At 30.5% G+C, this 5,672-nt stretch overlaps 1 non-coding gene across 1 annotated transcript; it reads left to right on the top strand.

The window, feature by feature from the left end:
* Positions 1-2,197: 2,197 nt before the first annotated feature.
* Positions 2,198-2,308, top strand: LOC142534942 (small nucleolar RNA R71). Its single transcript, XR_012817293.1, has one exon. It is a non-coding gene; the product is annotated as a small nucleolar RNA R71 (small nucleolar RNA).
* Positions 2,309-5,672: the final 3,364 nt, after the last annotated feature.

The raw sequence follows: 5,672 nt of genomic DNA, 5'->3' as shown, positions 1-5,672 counted from the left end.
TAACTCTCCCTTTTCATTTTTTATAACAGTGATGCCGGACTTTTTAGGTACAACTTATGTTGGACTATCCATTTACTATCTGAAATTGAATAGATAATTCCAGCGTCTAATAATTTTACTACTTCATTCTTAACAACTTCCTTCATATGTGGATTTAACCTTCTTTGTGGTTGTTGATATATTTTAGCATTTTCTTCCAAGTGAATTTTATGTGTACAATTAAAGGATTCATACATTTTATATCTTTCAAAATCCATCCAATTGCATTTTTATATTTTTTTAAGTAATTTAATCAAATCTTCTTCTTGATTTGGCAAAAGAGTGGAAGAAATTAAACATGAAATGTTTTATTTTCACCAAGAAATAATATTTCAATTCTAATGGTAAAACTTTTAATTCAAGTTTTGTATTATCATCTTTTTTAAAATTATTTTTAGACTCAAAACTTTCTATTGAAAAACTTCAGATTGTTGTTTTAAGTTTTTTTCTTGTATATTTTCTTCCACAATTGTTTCAATTTCATTATCATATTCATTTTCATTAATACTTGGTTGTTTACATAAATTGAACACATTAAGTTCTAGAGTCATATTTCCAAAGACAATTTCATTATTCCATTTCGACAATTAATTAAAGTATTTGAAGTTGCTAGCAATGGTCGTCCCAATATTACTGGAATTTCATTATGTACTTCTATTGGTTGTGTATCCAAAACAATAAATCTACAGGATATATGAATTTATCAACTTAAACCAACACATCTTCTATAATACCTCTAGGTATTTTGATTGATCTATCCGCTAGTAAGAGAGTAACAGAAGTGGTTTTAATTCTCCTAATTAAGTTTTTCATAAACTGAATAAGGAAGTAAATTCACACTTGCTCCCAAATCCAACAAAGCTTTTTTAATTTTATTTTCTCCAATAATACATGAAATTGTTGGACAACCAGGATCTTATATTTTAAAACTTGAATTATTTTGAAGAATAGAACTTACTTGTTCAGCCAAGAATGCTTTTTTCTTCACATGCAATTTTCTTTTTACAGTACATAAGTCTTTTAAAAATTTTGCATAAGAAGGTACTTGTTTAATAGCATCTAATAATGGAATATTTATCTTCACTGGTTTAAAAACTTCATAGATATCAGAATCACTTTTTTGTTTTTATGATTTGTTAATGCATAGAGGAAATGGTGGAGGTTTATTGAACTTATTTACTATTTCAGATGATTTATCATTCACCATATTATTCTTAAAATTTAAGGTATCATCATTCTCAACAGTATTCGGATTATCATCCTTACTCTTTGATTTTAAATGATCATTGTTTTCATTATTATATGGAACATTAACTATTTTACCACTTCTAAGGGTAATAACAGATTTTATTTGATCAATTTTTTCATTTTTTAATTCTTGATTTTGATTTTTAGGATTAGGTTGAGGTTGAGATGAAAATTTTTCCTTTTTCATGAATATTAAGATGCAGATGGCAAATTTTGCAAGAGTTCTTTCAAATCACTCATAGATTGACTGTTTTGAATATTGATAGACTCTTGCTTTTGGTAAAATGCATGAATTACATCTTCAAAGTTTTTTCTTGGAGGTTGTAACATAAGGATATACACTTGATGATTTTGGTTATTTTGAAAATATTGTTGTGACGGTTGTGCATTATATCATTCCTCCAACTAAAATTAGGATGATTTTTCCATCCAGGATTATATGATGGTGAAAAAGGATCTAGTATTGGTTTTTTTATAATGTTAACATAATTGCTGTTCATGGAGACATTCTTTAAATGAATGGTAATGTTGGACAATCCTTTTGTAGGCATGATCATGTGTATCACATACATGACAAACAATTTCTTGATTACTTTTTAATTGACCACTCTTTTTCATTTCTAATGACTCAATTTTTCTTGCTAAAGATGCAAGTTTAGCTTGAATATCTATATCATCTTTAAGATTATAGATACCACCCCATTTGTTGAATTATTGTTTTTAGTTATTGGTGGTTCTATTGTCCCTATATTATCCCAATTTTGAGCATTTTCTGCTAATGAATCCAAATATTCCATAGCTTCATTTGGGTTTTTATCTTCAAAAGTTCCATTACACATGAATTCTATCATTTGCCTATCTTTAGGTATTAGACCTTCATAAAAGTGAGAAACTATTCTCCATTGTTTCAAAACCATGATGTGGGCATGTATTAAGTAATTCTATATATCTATCCCAACATTGATAAAACGTTTCTCCTTGTTTTTGAGAAAAAGTTGTAATTTGTCTTTTAAAAGAGTTTGTTCTATGGGAAGGGAAAAACTTTTTGAGAAATTGGTTGTTGCATTTCTTCCCATGATCTTATTGAACTTGATCTTAAATTTTGTAGCCATGTTTTAGCTTTATCTTTTAAAGAAAAAGGTAAAAGCTTTAATCGAACTATATCCATGCTATAATTTTGATCATTATAAGTGTGTACAAACTTCCTCAAATTCTCTTAGATGCAAATATGGATTTTCAGAATCTAAGCCATGAAAAATTGGGTAAAAGTTGAATAATATGAGGTTGAAATTAACATTAGATGCATCAGGAGGAAAAACTAAAAAAGATGGGGCACTAGTTCTAATAGGATTCATATGGTGCCTAAGTGTTCTTAATTGATCATGTTCTTGATTATTATTATTATTATTATATTATTATTATATTATTATCATTATCTTGATTATTTGAATTATCATCCATGTTTAAAGTATTTTCAGATACTCGAATAAGTCTACCACTTTTTTTTGACTCCAAATACTCATACAAAAAAAAAAAAAACAACACAATACTTATAAATAAAACATAATTAACAAATATAAACTTAATTTATACCTTCCCCGACAACGGCGCCAAAAAACTTGCTACTACTTAAATAATAATTCACCCAAGTGTAGGTTGTCTGCAAGTAATATATTTCGTAAGTACGGGATCGATCTCCTCAGAGAGGTTATTTTGAGTTTAAATTTATTAATTTATAGATTACCAAATGCAAGAATGAAGTTTACAAATTAAAATTTTGTCAAGGCTTGAGGATTTATTCTTGTTTATGTAATATTGTTTAACTAAAAGTAAAACAAAAGAAACCCACCATAATAATGGTACCAAGAAAATTAAACACGCACATAATATAATATAGTTCCCACTATAAAAATACCGAATTACAGATATTTTATATAATGGTACATATGATTATAATTATAACTATATAAATAAATAATTACATAAAATAAATGTTAAATTAAATCATTATAATTTCATTTAGAACAACCGGCAAGCCACGCTATTGCCTAAATGAATATATTGATTTAATAAGTTGTTTGCGGTAAAATAAAAGTTAGTTGCGATAGTAAGTAACTGTTCGTGTGAAAAAGTAAAAGTTAGTTGCGAGAAAGTAAAGTTAGATGGCGAAAAATAAAAGTGAGTTGCGATAAAGTAAATGTTAGATTGTTAGATGTTAGTATTAAATCATAATATTTCATTTAGAACAACCGGCAGAGCCACGCTATCGTCTAAATGAATATATATATTAAGTGATGAAATATTTATTGTATAAAATTAAACAACAAATCAAGATAACCACTTTAATGGTATCAAGCATTTGATGTAAATTGATAACAACAAATAATTCATTTTTATACCTACAATAAAAATAAGTTAGCTAAATGAAAAGAAATAAATAAAGAATATACAAAATATAAACAATCTTACTTCACCAAGAATGCATCCTCTTCACCTTGACATAATAGATTTAGCTTGCCATAAGCTTACTTTTGATCAACACTAAAATATCACTCATAGTTGAGAACATGAAAGAAAATATATTGGAACTTAGAACTTTGATACACACTCACACTATATTTACAATGAGATAGAATGATTCTCAAGCTAGCACAAGGCCTCTATTTATAGGCCAAATGAGAGAAAGGGTCAAAATTTTTATTAATGCCATGTAGTTGCAATAGTATTCTTTGTCTCCTCCAAGTTCAATTCCATGTCCCTTCTTTCAATGCTTTGTTCCACAACTTTAATCACCGAATTTGACTCTGCTCAAAACGGAAAAACATGTGGAAATGTCTGTAGATGAATTAGGCCACTTTGTTCACCTCATTTGGTAAATATTGAAATAGTTATGATTTTTTTACTATATGCTGGTCATAGTAAAAGTACAATTTGTCCTCCTTTTGATATTTGCACAATTTGATCATCTACTGAACTTTTAGGCAATCATGTCTTCTGCAAAGTTGTAGATAATTTTTCAAGGATTTCAAACATGTTTGAGTCACCTCCATTTGAATTTTCTAGCTTGATGTATCATTATTTTTACCAACACGTAGAAAACCTGAAAATAAAACATATTTAGTAAGACAATTAAATATAAACAAAACATACTAAAATAACATAATTTTGTAAGGTAATTAAACTTAAATTTTAACAACACGGTTTATAACATAGAAAATTATTAATTTTAAGTTTCATCAGCGGGTAGAGATCATCACAGCCCTTGGACTGGATATCCGTTCCCATACAATGAACATGAACCGGTCGTGAGTCACCGGTGAAGTAATAATCCCATAAGCTGAATCCCATAAAGCGTGAGTTGGCCACAAGACATATCGCATATATCTCAAAATAAACATTTATATTTTTATGCACGTAATATAATTATAATCGTGTCTTTACCAAATGGGTTGGATCGTTCCCAGGCTCGCTGCGACCTAATTCTAACATGAGAAACTGCAAATAACTTAACTTGACTAACACTAGCAAAATCGAGCTAAAAACGAAACTATTACGCCCAACAAACTTAATATTCAACCATAACCTTTGTACCAACCTGAACCGACATTGAACCATCATTTAGCCATGAATTAAAATACACCTAAAATACTGGAAAACATGACCCTATGCTGTAGTACACGAAAAGATGTGAATGGTGGCCAAAATCAGGAAACGCTCTTTCGAGAGGTCAGTTTGGCACATTGCACCGTAAATTCTCGTACGACCTCTAAACTTAACCAAATCACGACGGCCAAAACATGACCTTCATAACTCAATGACGGTACTGTACAGTCCAAGGCCATAGGCTAAATGCCAACCAAGTACTCGAAACCAGCCTCTGAACCGAAGCCCAAAGCTGCTGTCAAAAAACAAATACAGCAGCAGCTGCTGTGCTTCCTTGTTTCGTTTACAAGGCTAATGGCCATTGTGACTTGAACCACCGACCAGAACCTATTCCCAACATCCCTAAGGCATGGCTTGGACCATGGGCTAATGGCTACAAGCCACCACAAACCAAGCAAATCCATAGACAACGCCAAGCTCCACCCGAGAACACCATGTGCTCTCGTGGGGGCTGTTTGCTTGTTTTATACTGTCATGTATCATTCCAGTGGTCCATATGATCGAACCATGGCTTATCTAGACATCATGAGGTATTGTGTGAACCATGGCTAAGGGCTAAAAAGCCAATTAAGATATACCCAACACCACAAGTTTCGAAAACTCACTCACCCAAAACAGAAAAAGAAACCGAGGGGACACATTGTGTTGTTTGTTTCAAAATCGATAGGAACATGAACCAAGCAATGAAAGGTCATCTTCATAATGTCCTAGATATGCTAAGG

Source organism: Primulina tabacum, unplaced genomic scaffold (genome assembly GCF_025594145.1).
Source record: "Primulina tabacum isolate GXHZ01 unplaced genomic scaffold, ASM2559414v2 Contig739, whole genome shotgun sequence".
In the NCBI taxonomy this organism is placed as follows: Eukaryota; Viridiplantae; Streptophyta; class Magnoliopsida; order Lamiales; family Gesneriaceae; genus Primulina; species Primulina tabacum.
Note: the sequence above shows the minus strand (reverse complement) of the source record. Positions and strands in the feature narration are given on the sequence as shown.